Source organism: Lontra canadensis, unplaced genomic scaffold (assembly GCF_010015895.1).
Source record: "Lontra canadensis isolate GAN:19392208 unplaced genomic scaffold, GSC_riverotter_1.0 scaffold68, whole genome shotgun sequence".
Taxonomy (NCBI): domain Eukaryota; kingdom Metazoa; phylum Chordata; class Mammalia; order Carnivora; family Mustelidae; genus Lontra; species Lontra canadensis.
The window spans coordinates 5,384,709-5,400,558 of record NW_022631062.1 but is presented as its reverse complement, the minus strand read 5'-3'; the positions used below and the strand labels follow the sequence as shown (position 1 = coordinate 5,400,558).

General features: G+C 49.5%; 1 protein-coding gene across 2 annotated transcripts in view; it reads left to right on the top strand.

The window, feature by feature from the left end:
• The window catches only part of TBL1X (transducin beta like 1 X-linked), a 202,228-nt gene that overhangs the window by 61,206 nt on the left and 125,172 nt on the right, over nucleotides 1-15,850 (top strand). For both annotated transcript variants that reach the window (XM_032880225.1, XM_032880224.1), the window contains exon 2: nucleotides 12,999-13,072. The gene's annotated coding sequence lies outside the window, so the exon portion shown is untranslated. The remainder of the gene's footprint in view (nucleotides 1-12,998; nucleotides 13,073-15,850) is intronic.

The following is a 15,850-nucleotide window of genomic DNA, read 5'->3' as shown; positions in this document are numbered from 1 at the left end:
CCGGGCTGGTCCTCTGCATCCGTGCCTTGTGGCAAGCCTCTCCTAAAGGTTGGTCTCAGTGGCTGAGACAATAAAGTAATTAATGCATGGTTCCCCACAGAGAAAGGAATCATGGGACACCACTTGTCCAAGGGCCCTTGGAGCCAGGGCTTGGGCCCAGAAGATGAATGTGGACCGTTGAGTGCTGGTTCTGTGCCATTTGTCCCAGGAGATAAATTCCCAGACTGAGTGAAGCACTTTTCAGGGTCATTAACCTTCACTCTGTACTTCTGAAGATGTCACTGGAAGACGTGCTTGCATTTCTCAGGGACGGGCTGAAGTTGCAACCATTTGGAATGAAGGCAGGTTTTGACATGGAAGCTCTAATGGGGGGGGTACAATGAGTGACACTGTGCTGGATTCGACAGCCTCTGGTGGGAGGCGCCACAGAGACCACACTTGGTTGTCATGTCAACACTCTGAGACCTAGAACTCTCTCTCTCTCTCTTTTTTTTTTTTTTTTTAAGACTTTGTTGATTTATTTGAGAGCAAGAGAACATTTTATTGATTTATTTGAGAGCGGAGGGGCAGAGGGAGAGGGAGAAGCAGACTCCTTGCTGAGCCCGGAGCTGGATGAGCTGCTCCATCCCAGGACCCCGAGATCATGACCTGAGCTGAGCCCCCAGGTGTCCCTAGAGCTATCTCTTGCAGTGATTACAAGGTATACAGTCGGTTTTCTACTACAGAGTGCTAAATGCTATAACATGGTGTGAGTATAGTACAGTGGGATCTTGGTGGGAGGAAGAAGGGTGTATGAGTTTCCTGTTGCTGCTGTAACAAGTGACAAACTTTGTGGCTTCAAACAACACGAATGTAGTTTCCTACGGTTCTGGAGGTTGTGAGTCTAAAATGGGTTTCGCTGGACTGAAATGGAAGTGCCTGCAGGGCCACGTGGTTTTCTGGAGCTTCTCGGGGAAAGTTTTTGTTTTTTTTTTCTTGTTTGTTTTTAATTGCCTGTTCCAGCTTCCAGGGGCTGCCTCTGGCCCTTGGCTCATGACTCCTTCGTTCGTCTTCAGAGCCAACAACAGTTGAGGTTTTGTCACATTCCATCACTCTGATGGTGGTTTTGCAACCCTCTTCCCCATTTCTTTTTTTATTGTTTTAAGATTTTTATTTATTTGACAGAGATCACAAGTAGGCAGAGGCAGGCGGGGGGAGGGGAAGCAGGCTCCCCGCTGAGCAGAGAGCCTGATGCGGGGCTCATCCCAGGACCCCGAGATCATGACCTGAGCTGAAGGCAGAGGCTTAACCCACTGAGCCACCCAGGCGCCCCCTCTTCCCCATTTCAAGGAGTTCCCTGACTGCATTGGGTGCGCTTGTATAAAACAGGGTACAGTCTTTTTTTTTTTTTTTTTTTAAGGTGAGACTAGCTACCTGAATTCCATCAGCAACCTTGATTCCCAGACGTCCTGTAATCTGATGTGCTCACGGTTCTGGAGGTGAGGACGTGCACAGCCTGGGCGGCAGGGGAGTTACTCTGCTTACCGTAGGTGGGGTCTGCTTCCAGTGTGGTGATAACTGACTCTCCAGGGTGCTGTTTGCCCTGGCCCCTGCCTTTCTAGCTGTGGGGAAACCAGCACTTTTGGCAGGCGGTATAAGGAGCTTGGGTTTCTTTTCTGAGTCAGTGTAGTCACCCGTGACGTCTTTTTGAGGAATGAGGTACATCAGACCTCTGCTTTAGGAAGATTCATGGGGTTTTGTGGATTTGCAGGGGGAGAGGTCAGGAGGAGGGGAGTTGTGTGCAATCATTCAGGCTATCAAGTAGGAGAGCGGCAGTGACCGAGGAGAGATGCAGTGTTAGAGACTCCATGGGGTAGGTTAGGTGACTTGGCATCTGATGGATGGGATTTTGGAAAGGGGATGGCAGAGAGAAAGTAGTGAGTCTACTACGGTGGGAGCAGCAGAGTTTTGGGTCTGGGAGTGAAGGGCAACAGGGGGTGGGTTACAGACATAGTAGCGTGAGGCTGGGTAGAAAGTGACCATTGCATTGGAAGTAGTGACCTTCAGATGCTAGACTGGGACCCAACAAGAGATAGAACATAGGCAGAAGAAATAGAGCTTTAGAATTATCTGCAAAAAGTCTTAAAAAAAAAAAAAGTTGGGGCGCCTTGGTGGCTCAGTTGGTTAAGTGTCTGCCTTTATCTCAGGTCATGATCTCAGGGTCCTGGGGTCAGGTTCCGCATTGGGCTCCCTGCTCTGCCCCGAGTCTGCTTCTCCGTCTCCCCCTCCTTACCATTTGCACGCTTGCAGTCTCTCTCTCTCTTAAATAAATAAAATCTTAAGGAAAAAAATAGAATTCCCTGCAGAGAGGGCTGCCATCTTGGATGGTATCACAAGGGAGCAAAGCTAGAAGAAAAAGGTTCAAGAACAGAGCGTCGGAGAAATGCTTATGTTGAGTGGATGAGATGATGAGGAACCAAAGGAGCAGTCTGAGAAAGAGTAGTCATGAAAGAGAAAGAGGTGGATGCCGTCAACACCCATTTATTGGGTGACTACAACTTGCAGGTCCTGAAGATCTAAAGACACGTGCAGTTTCTGCTCTCATAGAGGTCCTGGTCTGTCTTGACTGCTCTGACCCCACCCACCTGGATGTGTGGCCATTACATCAGCCTGGGAGGGAGGAGGAGCGCTGCCGAACGTTCCTGGGGAGTGGGCCAGACGGAGTGTGATCTTTACGTTGTCCGCTTGGTTGATGTTGTTATTTCAAGATAGCGGATGGAGGACGCTTCCTTTGGTCATTCGTGTGGTTCTAACCAAGGGCCCTTCCCACCCTCTTGGCCACGTTAGAACCTCCAGATTTAGTAAGTCTCTGTTTCTTTATAGACAACTGGGACTTTGGCATTCCTGCTTTGTCGTTTTGGAGCCTCAGCCATCGTCCGTGCTGACTTGTCTCTGATATCTAGGGTCGTCCCGTAAGGTCCACATTGGGACGCGTGTGAGAGCGCAAGGCAGCACTGTTTGCAGTTGCCAGTTATCGTCTCAAGCACAAAGACGGGTGATTAAAGTCACTTTGCTGTCCTAAAGGAACTCCTATTTAATTTCCTGAAATTGTCAACTTAAATTTGTGAAAACATTTTATGCCCGGTGCTTTGTAATTGTTTCCCGGGTCACGTGGAAGTGTGTTCGTACACGCTCACTCCGGGCGTTGGTTAGGGCTGGGGTCGGTCGTGCCATGCGTGCTGCTGACCTGCAGGTGCGTGGACCCCATGGTGAGGGATGAAAGCGCAGATCACCGGAAGGGCGTCGTGGAACTTACTGCCCTTACGTGGCCTTGCCGTGTGGTATCTCTTCCTTAAACGTGCGGAAATGAGAGTGCAGCTTTCTCTTTCTACGTGGGTGGCCCGCAGTTTCCTGACACTTAAGAAATGGTTCTCCTTATTTATGGAGGCGCTGCTTAAAATAGCAAGGAGTTGAATGCAGTGGTGACAAAAGTTTATTTAGCCCTTAGAGTGAGTTACTAGGCAACTGTTAAAAATGATATTATACAAATGGTATATTTATTGGCACTGAAGTGTGTTTACAAGATACTGCAGCGTGTTGCCATGACCCCAGGAGACCCGCAGCCCGTCTGGGACTCTGAGCGCATCGGAGTGGTCTCCTTGGAGTCCCGCAGGCTGGGGGGAGACGTGCACGCTGCCGCCGTGTTGTTTATCCGCACAGACTTGTTTTTTTTACCTGTGCTGCGCGGTTGTGTGGTCACCTCATGTTAAGAATTACTGTAAGAAGCGGCCCCATGAAATGTGTCCTTGGCCCCATTTACTGAGAATGGAGAGTTTCCCCTCTGGGGCCTGTGGGAGAAATGGTTACGTGTGTCCCCTCCAGAAGCTGTGTTGTTAATGAGCTGCTTCACTTTCTGGATGCGAACATCTACCCCTGTTTGCTCCTCTAACTAGATGGCTAGGAAACTCAGCACCCCAAGTTCGGTTCCCTTGCAGCTAAACGTTGTGTCTGCTTCTGGGCTTTGCCTGTGGACCTCATCTCCCAGCTCTCATCTTCCGTTTGCGTTCCCCACTGTGGATCGTGTGTGTGTGTGTGTGTGTGTGTGTCTGGAATCCTCATCCAAGTCCCTTTTCCTCTATCCTGGTGGAGGACAGCAGTGTCTCTTAGTGAACGAGCGCATTGTGGTTTCTTGCAGGTTGTTGGCTCACAGCAGCTTTCAGAATTCTCATGTGTTAGCGGCATCTTACTTTAATCTGGCTGCTTCCTGCTAAAGTACATCGGGACAGAGTGTATTTCTAAATTTAGCATGGTGGAGACTCGGGCAAAAGCAGCTGGTGCGCAGACCCTAGGTGAAGCTCTCTGGGTCTTTCTAGTCTGAAAATTAAAGTTCTGTCGTATCAATTTATGAAAGAAAGATAAAACAGTTTGCAACGCTCTGGACTCCTTTGATTTTTCTGGGGAAAATAAAAAGCTCGCACCGTTGTACAAAATACCTTCTTTGGCTTGCAGGTCCTTCGAATGGAGCAGAAATTGTTGTTCTGTCTCAGGCGGTGTGGTGGAGCAGTTCCTGAACGCTCTGTTGGAAGTGGGAACTGGGAGCCCTGCATAGGCTCCAACTTGTTGAAAAGCAGGAAGTGGAAATGAGGTTACGGAAGTCAGAGCTCCTCAGTGTCTCCCACTGAACAAGTGTAAAGAATTAGCGCAGGGGGGCGCCTTCGTGGCTCTGTCGGTTAAGCGCCTGACCCTGATTTCTGCTCAGGTCTTGATCTCAGGGTCATGAGATCGAGTCCCGCCTGGGCATGCCCCCTCTCTCTCACAAAGAAATAAGTCTTAAAAAAAAATTAGTGCAGAAGGAAGAGCGGTTTCCTGATTTACGGGAAGGAGAGATTGGGCACGACGTCTCTGGATCAGTTCCGAGCCTCAGCTGCTCTCTGTCACTAACCACGAATACTGACGGCCTCCGGCAGCCGGGTCTAGGCTGGGCATTCCGTGTGAAGGCTCAGAGGTCAAGGTCCGGGAGCTCACATGTCCTCAGTGACAAGGCTGTGAGGTGATTGCCTCACAGACGGACTGCAGGGACAAAAGCAGTTTTGGGCAACATTTGGCCGGTGTCCACTGTGTGCCAGGGAGCGTTCTCTGCTCTGCCCACGTATGAATGGTGGCGTGTCCTCCTCGCATCCTTGGGAGTCTCCTGGTAGTTATCCTGCTGCCCGGAGGAGGCCCCGGAGGCCCGAGCATCGCGGGCCCAGGTCACACACCCAGCTGGCAGGGTGGCCGCCCTTCTCGCAGAGCCCTCTGGCCCCAGCGTCCGTGCGGTCGGTGCCGTGGCTCCGTGTTCACTGTGGAACCAAGCAGCGCGCTTGACGGAAGCGCTTCTGATGGCCCGGCATGGGATCATGGGGAGCTTGCGGAGAGGAGGCTGTGGACGGGTGACACAGAGATGGTAACAGCGCAGGTTTTGGACATGTGGGTCCTTTGAAAGGGTGCAAGGCTGGGGAATGCGAACGGTTGTGCGTAACCTGGGCAGAAGTTGGGGTGGGGTGCTCTTTTTTTTTTTTTTTTTTAAGATTTTATTTACTTATTTGACAGAGATCACAAGCAAGCAGAGAGGGGGAAGCAGGCTCCCTGCTGAGCAGAGAGCCCGATGCGGGGCTCGATCCCAGCACCCTGGGATCGTGACCTGAGCCGAAGGCAGAGGCTTAACCCACTGAGCCACCCAGGCGCCCCTGGGGTGTTCTTTTTGAGCTGCTTGTAGTGGGCGCTGACCTGGACCTTGGAGGATGTGTAGCAGCACCCCTAGTCTCTCCTACTGCGTGCTGGCAACACGGCCTCGGGCTCGTGACTTCAGGCCCCTTGTTGGGGGTAGTAGAGATTACCTTAAAAAAAAAAAAAAAAAAGCAACCTTAAAAAATTCCATTTCTGGAAAAGCCCGGGGTTATATTAGTTGAAAAAGTCATTTTGAAGGCGTCTGTTTCCAGACGGGTATGGATTTAGAAAGCTGGATGTTTGCGGGTTTGCCTTTATAGGAGTTCTTCAACTTCTTTCAATACGGGGGAGACTGCGCTGTGTTTGTGTAAGAGTGTTGGCTGTTTTTAGTCTTAGTTTTTCATTTGAGATTTTATTTAGGACATCGTCCTGATGGCCTGAACGTGGAGGTGACCCTTGGGGTATTGTGCTTGGTGAATGGGAAGAGGGGTGTGTGTGTGTGTGTGTGATTGTGTGTGCACGCGTGTGTGTCTTAATACTTAGTTCTTCATTGGCTCATCATTGACATCGGTGTCCCAAGTTTTGAGGTTTTTATGTAAGCAAATAATTGAATTTAATTGTTTTACAAAAGGGATTGCTTGCAGCAATCCTGTTAACGGAAACCAAAGCCAGCATAACTGACCTTTCCAGGTGAGCAGGAGAGGGTGTGTTGGGCCAAGGATAGACACTGAAATGTGAGCCCCAGGACCACATGGCGTTGGGAAACTTTTATCATAATTTCCGTGAATAGACAATGTGCTTGACAATTACATTTAAAATTATGCTTAATGCTCACTGCACAGTGTGGAGACGGTGCTCTGGGAGACGAGGAAGACATTAATTGAGATTCTGTTCTACATCTCAGTGCACTCTGTCATCTGTAAACAAAGAACCGATCATGGTCATGTGAGGCTTATCTGCATACAGTCCACTTATGTACCTGTGCGCAGAGACTCCAGTCACTGTTGATGGACAGTGTGATGAGTAAGAAAGATGTCCTAATACTTTAATGTGTCTTCTTTAAATGTGGTTATTTTTCTCACTAAGGATTATTTCCTGCCCTTAAAGTGAGATTTAATTTATCATTCTAATTTAAATAATAATAAATGCGTAGAAACAAATACTGTGCAAAAAATAGCTTATTAAAATTCGCTATGGGTTTGTTCTCCCTACCCACCCCCCCACTGATGTTGGATCTGGAGGGATTATATACTTACAAGCCCAATTGGGTCATGTCACCTTATCCCACATCAGATTTTCACGTGACGAACCATAGCTTGGTCTTCCTGTGTGGAGTCTGTTTGCTACATCATCGTGTGAGCCACGGACCTGTTGTTCCTTTGTTGGGAGTGGTGTGGGGTGGCGGGGAAGTGATGCCTGTGTCTGACCACACGCATTCAGATGCATCCTCAGAAGCATTGGTTTTGCTGGTGATAGAAGCCTGGAAATCTTGTTATTAGCATCATGATAGTTTTAAAAAGAAATCAAGTTTATACGAGGATCTTGTTTGGTGACTGTTTGCTTTTTGAGTAGTTCATACTTTCTGGCTGAATTTGTAAAACCTACATATATAATAAAATGTCATATTTTGCAGGAACGAATGGATATTAATTAATTAATTAATTAAATGACTTACATGAAGAATAGATGAAGAAAATGTGTTTCCCCATTGATCCTTAAATAAAAAATGATTTCTCCCAAGCATTTATTTCCCTATTCCCACGGTGCTGATATGTTTCTTTTCTGAGTCGAAAAAAACAGTAATGACTTTCTTTTGGTTTTGAGCCTGCCCTTAGTTTGTTTTCAGGGCGCGCCTGTTACCTGCCTGCTGCTGAATGGTGGGCACCGGGCTTTCAAGGAAGTGGCTCCCAGGGATTGGGACGAAACACTAGACTCATTTGGCTTGGGCGCACAGAACTTTTGTAATTTTGTGTTTGTTTTTGCAGTTTTGGTTTTTGCGGTTCTGTTTTCTGTCATGGTCATTGTTCATAGAATGTCTGGATAACGATTCATTGTGTTCGTGATGTTTGTCGAATGCGATTTAAATGAGTGCATGGAAACCCAGAGACTGCCCTGGTGTGCCTCTGTGGTGTCCACCCCGTAGAGAACCCCCTGTACAGAAGTAGAGGGCCTTCAAGTTCTTAGGAGGAAGGAAGCCGTAAGGAGTGAAGTCCCAGAACTTCATACCGAAAATAGTAGTGGTGAGGATTTAGAAATTACTTTCCATTTCTTCTTCTGAACATTTTTTCTTCAGAACATCTTAACGTCTTCTCATCTTTAATATCGTCATAAGAGTGGTGCTCTAGGCACTGCCTCTGCTTTGCTGTTGCTTTTTTCCCGTTTGTCATAGTCTTTAGATTTGCATTAATATGGTAACCACTGGCCACACGTGACTGTCTACACTTAAATTAATTAAAATTAAACAATTTAAAAGTCAGTTCCTCAGTTGCCCTAGCCAAACATTTCAAGTGCTTAGTAACCACATGCAACTAATGGGTACCTTAGTGGTCACAGTGAAGACGTCGTGCAGAGAGTTTTACTATATAGATGGGAGATGGTTATTCTGATTTTTTTCCTAATAGGTATTCTGAGGAAGAGACGCTGGAAAAAAATCTTAAGTCTGAAGAAGAGAGGAATTTCATACCAGCTGACTAGAACAGGGGATAAAAAGCACATGAAAATTATTACGTGAAAGTACATCATGTCATTTTCGAATATTAGAGATAAAGGCAGCATCTAAGCAGTATCCTGGATTTAAAAGTCATATAAAGAATCTGAAATCAGAATGATACCAGATTTCATGACAGCAGCATTGGAAGTTGGAAAAGAGACTGAGTGTAGAATTCTATACAAATAATTTTCCCTCGGAATTTAAAGTCCTTCTTCTACTAGTTGTGAACTAAGAGTAGAGTAAAGATGTTTGTATGTATTCAGGATATCAGTGAAATTTAGCTTTTATAAATCAATTCTCAGAAATCTACTAGGAATGTGTCCCACTGAAATGAGAGACTAAACCCAGAAAGGGGGAGATTTGGGATCCTAGAAACAAAGAAAATGTATTCTCAAGATGTTGTGGTCTCAAGGCGGTACGAACTCTTTAACAGGCCTAGTGCTGTCAAGTACAGACTGGAATGGAGGCAAGAAATTTTGGGAAGGTCTGATGTGTGTGTATTTGGGAGACATAGGAGTGAACGAGGGGGAAACCCATAGAGCTGACAGATTATCTGAGAATTTTGATCATGTGAAAAATTGAAGCAAAGGATTGTGGACACTGCTGGAAGAATTACCAAAGGATATAAAGACAAAAAAGAAAATTAAGGAAATAAAAACAGATGCGATTAGTAACCCAAGGAAAACAAAAAGGTCGCATAAGAAAGGAATCACTATTGTACTATATCGCTTGCTCACCAGTGTCCACTCCATTGTTGTAATGATATCCGTCAAGTATAGATTTGCTCAGAGACAGTTATACTGTTGGGAAAATGTGGTAGGTTAGCGTAGGATTGAGGATGGAACTTAAAAAACCAAAATCCTGGGGCGCCTGGGTGGCTCAGTGGGTTAAAGCCTCTGCCTTCGGCTCAGGTCATGATCCCAGGGTCCTGGGATCGAGCCCCGCATCGGGCTCTCTGCTCAGCGGGGAGCCTGCTTCCCCCTCTCTCTCTGTCTGCCTCTCTGCCTACTTGTGATCTCTGCCTGTCAAATAAATAAAAAAATTAAAAAAAAAACCACCAAAATCCTCACCTATGTGTGAGAAAATCAACTAAGTGATATCCAAAGCTGATAGGGCGTATCGTGAGGTTTTTCAGAAACATGGAAGCCATACTGGGGGTCACCGCCAGTAAAACAGACAGTTCTGAGATTTGAAAATGGTTGCTTGGAAAATAAGAAAAATCTTAAAAAAAAAAAAAAAGGTGGCTTTGAGAAGTAGAATTAGGGATAGATGGTGTTACAAAAAGCTTGTAAGTAAAAGGAGGGGTCTTTTGCCTTGCCTCATTGTTTTACTTTTTAAAACAATGCACGTGTATTACTTTGATATTTTAGTGGTCGCCCTTGGCAGAATTGATACTCGGGCCAGATAATTTTTTGCCTAGGAAGGGCTCTGCTACAGGCTGCGTCCCTGGCTTTGCCAGATGCCAGCAGCATTCTTCCTCCAGTCCTGACAACTAAAAATGTCCCCAGACATCGCCCACTGTCCCCCGGGAGAGAGCCGCATTTGAGAACCACTGATTTAACGGATTTAAAATCTGTTATTGAATGAATCACTGCCATACATAAAAATGCCATTCAGTATTGGTGTAATGCAGGAAACAACGGCTTCATTCCGCAGAACTCGAACCTCATGGCAGATGCAGTGTTCAACATTCTCTGGTTCCTCTTGCCAGTATGTGGCTTAGCCCCTGGCTCTTGGCCGGGGTAATTCAGGGCTCACCAAAAAAAGAAAGGACTCAGGAGGAAATTGCAGCTTCTCTGTTATGCTCAGTGGCTTCTGAAAACATATTTTGGATTTTTTGCGTTGTTTTCATGATGGTACAACTGGAGTCTCTCTGGGGTGCCAGTGTTAATCATTACGGCAACTTGGGGAAAATACTGCAGCCTTTGGATATATTTCTGGGGTTGGTTGGCTGTGGGAAAGATAGATGCGTACATCCCCTCCCCCCCCCAGCATTCTTGTGCAAGTTCTTGGTTCAGTTTTTTGCAAGTGTTTTCCCTTGGAATTTACAAAGGAAGTCGACAGGAAAATGGTTCCTCAGATTTTTTTGACGTGGATGAAACCTCATAAATAATTGAATACCCTCATTTCACAGCTGAGGACTCTCTGGTCCGGAGAGAGTTTCTTATAATTAATTGGGAGCAAAGTGAGGCATGTAAATCTGCCCTTCTTTTTTTTTCCCCGTAACTTTTCTTTTTTCTCTTTTGATACAATAGTGTTAAAAGGAATACTCCTGCGTCATGGAGACGGAAGGGGGTCAGGCAGTGGGTCAGGCGTCTGGCAAGTTGTGTCAGCGTTTTCACACAGTTTGGGACTCTGAGCATCGTGTGCCAGGGGCATGAGCCCGTGTAAGCTTAGAGAAAAAGAGAAAGATCGTGGCTGGCTCAGCTCAGGGGTCCCGGGCTCCCGCTTGGGAGGAACTCTGTGGGTTGTCTGGTGTTTTGGAGTCACCCCTGCTGGGACTGGGCTGTCTGCAGGGCCAACTTGCCTGGGTGGCCGCCTCTTTCCTCTGCCGGATGGGGCACTGGATGGGGCATTTGTGCTGTCCCCTGCCCGGCGTCCTGGCACTGTGCTGCACCCGTCCCCTCTCCTGACCACACTGAGAGCATCACCTGATGTTTTTAGAAACCTCAGTGCCCTGTTGCCTGCCTTTGTTGCCTCTGGAACCACTCAAGCTGCAGCTCCCCTTCTCTGCCTTGTCGCCCGACTTCATGGGCCAACGGGAATGCTGGCGCCTCTGTGAAGCCTCTCTAGATTTCTTCCCTGTAATGAGCGTGGGCAGGGAAGACAGTATGGTTTCTTATCATCCTTTCATCTGCTGTCCTCATCTTCTGTATCAGTGGCCGTTATTTGCTCGTCGTTCCATGATTTTTGAGAGATGTCTGTCCCTAGATGCCAAGGATCCCACACCCCCCCCCGGATTTCCTCCTACCTCTCGGCACACCCGTGTCTCATCGACGTCATCTCCCTTCAGCGTTCCGTCCTCGGCTAGCCGTCTTTAGACCAGGGCATCTCTGCAGGGTGCTTGTGCCCTCCAGGGGATGGCTAATAATGTCTGGGGTCAGTTTGGGTGATCACAGCGAAGGGAACGGATGTGTGGGTTGCTACCATTATCTAGTGGGGGGAGCCCCCCTGCAGTGGAGTTATCTGATCCACGGCGTTATCCGTGCCTGGGCTGAGAAAGCCGGCTTTGGGCATTCCCGTTCAGGCACGGAGCTTTTGAAGATCCTGGTTACGGGATGACTTCCAGACGTAACTCTGCAGCCGTGCCCTCTCCCGATGGCTCAGACTGGGGTCCTTTGTGACCTCGTCAGGAGTCCACTGAGAGCTAGGATGGGCGTTTCAGAGTGAACATGCGAAAAAGTCTTGCTTTTCTTCTCTTCAGTCCGCCTACATCTCAGGAAATGGCACCACCTTCCAAACTCTTGCTCAAGCCCTGAAGCTAGAAATCATGCTGGGTTCTCCTCTCCCCTCCCCATCACACATGCTTCCCCCCTAACAGCCCCTCACCCCCACCCCGTAAGTCCACTAGGTCAGAATGTCTTAGAACCCTGTACACTGCGTTTTATGCCAGCACCGTGTGAGTCACTGGTGGTTCTCCATTGAGCAAGAGCTTCTCTGGATTTTGTTCTAAGCAAAGCAGGAGTCCCTGAAGGGTTTTTTAAAATAGCAGGACGATCATATTTTTTTTCTCATTAACTCTGGTGCTGGGTGAAGAATAAGGTGTAGTGGGGCCTGTGTAGGATCCAACTCCTTTCCGTGGGCTGTGAGGTCCTCTGTGACCCGGGACCAGCTGTTACTGACCTCTGTTGCCCAGCCCACTAGCCCTGCTCCCTCCTTCTTGCCAAGGTGAGTCTCACCACAGGACCCTTGCACTTGCTTTGTCTGCATTGTGGCCTCTCATCCCCATTCTTGCTCCCTCCTCAAAGAATGCTGCCCCAGGCCCCAAAGTGAGTAAACTCCTTGCCCTGGTCCTCTCTCTTCTCCCACCAGCTGGAGTTGCAGTAGTTCTGTCATCCAGTGTGACCTCGCTTTGCGTTTGCTTTCTAATTTATAGCCCCTGCTTTTTCATCACCAGGTTCCTCTGCTTCTCCCTGCCAAGATGGGAACATTCCACAAGGCCAGGCAGTGTGTGTCCCTAATACCGAAACCACAGCGAGCATCGTTTGCATTTTCTGCGAGACTGAACGAGCCATTGTCAGTAGAAATTTGCTGAGTTGGGTTGAATGTAGAAGTACCTGTGTTTTCAATTAGCATTTTTTAGGAGGGGTAGGAGAAAATGTGTCTGGTAAGAGCGGAGTGGATTTTTCAGTTCTCGACATTTCCTAGTAATAGGATCATAATCGCTTGCGCGATAATAAAACCGACCAGATTTGTGTGCCTTCGGTGGGGAATGAAGCTGAGGAGTCCGCGGCGGTGGTTGTGTGACGTCTGACATTGGGATTCTTCCGGTTTTGTCGATTTCCCTGATTCGGCTATCTCCTGGCCCGTGGAACGGTCGACGGTGTACTTCAAGATGTTTTCATGGATGCCTTTGCCTTACTTGGTTATTTTTCATTAACAGGTGACTGAGGACAGAAAACAGACCTCGAAATAAACCCTCGAAGGAAGAAGGGATTTGCCTACACTTGGCTCTGAGTAAGTGAAATTGTAAAATGGATTTCTTATTATGTAATAAATATCCTGTCAGCCTCTTTGTATTTTCTGTGCTTAAAAATTAAATGTTACTGTATTGGCTCTGAGTCCTGAAAATGGTGATTTCTCAAGATTTCTTGTAACAGGTAATTTTGCTAGTCCGTAAACGCCGTGTGTCTGCCCGACGTGCTTCTTTCTGTTGAGCTTCTGGAAGTCCGAGACTTTAGGAAAGAGAAATGGAGATGGCCGGTACCATCTGCGCGCTTTGCAGAGAAGCGTCGTTTCTGCTCTTGTTTCCCAGATGCGTTTGAGGTCCTTCTCTGTCTGTAGAAGGTGACTTGTGACCAGCAGGGGCTTCTGACTCTTGGTCTGCCACACGCCCCGTTTTTGTTTCTTCTTCTCAGTGCGTGTGGCCAGACTGGCGGGCGCCACGCAGCCGCTTGCGGACCAGCTAGGGTCTTTCAGAACCACCTCGTCGGCATGGCCTGTGACGGCGGCCCCTGCAGCTGTGTTTTCCCTCGTTCTCAGCCCCTCCTGGGCTGTCCTTAGAGCAGAAACAGTCCAGAGTCCCGGAGAAGAGGCCTTCGGGGGCCTGGAGCTGTCTCGTGGCTGCTGCGTCGCACCGGGTCTGCAAAGAGGCCGGGCGCCTTCTCACATCAAGGACGTCCTTTTCAGAGCACGTGGTATGAAAGATCTTCAGTGTCTGGGATGACCGTTCGTTCCGTCTCTTACCTCTGGAGCATTGGGGCGTACACAGACATGTGGGAAATGGGTCTTGTTTTGGGAGGTGAGGCCTTATGTACCCGTGAGGTGGGGGGCGCGGCAGACAGCCGTGGTGGGAATGGGTGTCCCGCGCGTGGTGTAGACGGTCCGTGCCGAGGGAATTTTGAGCGGCGCTCTTCTCATTTCTTTATAAAGGTTTGATGTATTACCTGAAAGAGCAGGGGCGTGCAGGAGCAGGGGAAGGAGGGGAAGGAGGGAGAAGCAGACCCCCTGCAGAGCAGGGGGCGCGAGTGGGGCTCCGGGGGCTGGATCCTGGGATTCCGGGATGGTGACCTGCGCCGACGCGGACACTTACGCAGCTGGGCCACCCGGACTCCCCTGACTTCTGGGCAAGGCCCTGACCAGCACGTGGCCGAGCCGCTGAGGAGGAGGCCGGACGCCCCTCCCGGGGGAGAGACTCCCGATGGGTGTGCGGGTGCCCGGAGTACGGATGCGTACGGAGGAAGTACGTTCTAGGCGGGGGACGGACGTTGTGGGCAAAGGAGAGGGGCCGGGAACAGCAACGCTTTTTTTTTTTTTTTTTAAACATTTTATTTTATTTATTGGACGGAGAACTAGCGAACACGAGGACAGCCGCAGGCAGAGGGAGAAGCAGACGCCAGGTGGAGCCTGATGCGGGGCTCCATCTCGGAACCCTGGATCGTGACCTGAGCCCAAGCAGCCGCTTCACTGACTGAGCCCCCCGGGCGCCGCACTCCTTTTTGTTTAATAGGGAAAGTTGATAAAGCAGCCTGAGGATTGGGGGTGGGTGACGGGTGATGGGGGAGCAGAGCGCGCGGGAAGGGCGAGGGCTGGGACCGGACGGTGCCTACGCCGTGTTCGAAGGAGACTTTGACTCTTAGTGCTGGGGCTGCAGTGTCTTATCAACGTGGAACGGCCCCAGGGACTGCGAGCCCGTCAGTATCGGAGGGACAGCCTGTAGACTGAAAGGGCACCGGACGGGCGCTCAGAACCAGCCCGCACGGGGCAGAAAGACCTGCAGTTGTGACAAGATGGTCCCAAAACACGTTTGTGCCAGATGTCGGGGGCATTTGCTCACACCTTCCCTGAGACGGTTCGTGGAGGGGACGCGTGCCGGGGGTGCTCTTGGCTGGGTTTGCGGACTGTGCGCCCGCCCCCACGGTGTGAGTCCTTCCGCCAGAGCCATCCGACCGTCGTCATACTAGAGCCCCCCACCCCCTCCTCCCCTGTCCGCGACAAGCACCAGTCTACTTCCCGAGTCTGCGGGTTTGCCCGTATCCGGGCGTTCTGTGGAAACTTTGCTTTCGTTCGCTCTGTGTTCTTTGGGGCTGGCTCCTGTCTCTCAGCGTAATGTTGTCATGGTCCCTCCCATGCAGCAGGACACATATGCGTGTCATTCCCTTTTCTTGCCAAATACTGTCCCATTGTGTGAGTAGGGGACATGTGAGTTCTGGGCATGTGTTCATCAGTCACGCAGTCACTTTGAACGCTGCTATTCCGAATTGATGTTAGACTCGCAGGAAGTGGCAGAGACAGAGCTGGGAGGTCCAGAACAGCCCCCCCACCTTCCTGTAATGGGGGCTCACCATCCGAGACTCTGTGCTCTCACAGGGGTAGATGGACGCTGGCCCCGTGGACCAGATGCAGACCTTGGTGCATCTCACCAGCGTTCACATGCGCCGTGTGTGTCTGCGTGTGCGTGCTTAAACGCTTGTATACAGGTGTCTCACATACACGTTCATGCAGCCAGCGCCCTAATCTGACGCCTGCTGTTACGTAACCAGCGGAGCTCCTCATGACGCTGCTTTAGGTCACCCTCTCCGAGGCTTGGCCACCCCGGGTCTCCATCTCTGGAGTTCCGTCACCTCGACAGTATCAATGAATGGAATCGTTTGGAGACTGCCTTGATTTCCCTGGGCCTGAAGCCCTCGAGGTCCGTCCAGGCGGTGGGTGTCTGCCACCACCGAGCTGTACTGCCGTGTGGGTGTCCCAGAGCTCATCCATCCAGCCACTCGTCCCAGGGCGCTCGCGGTCCTT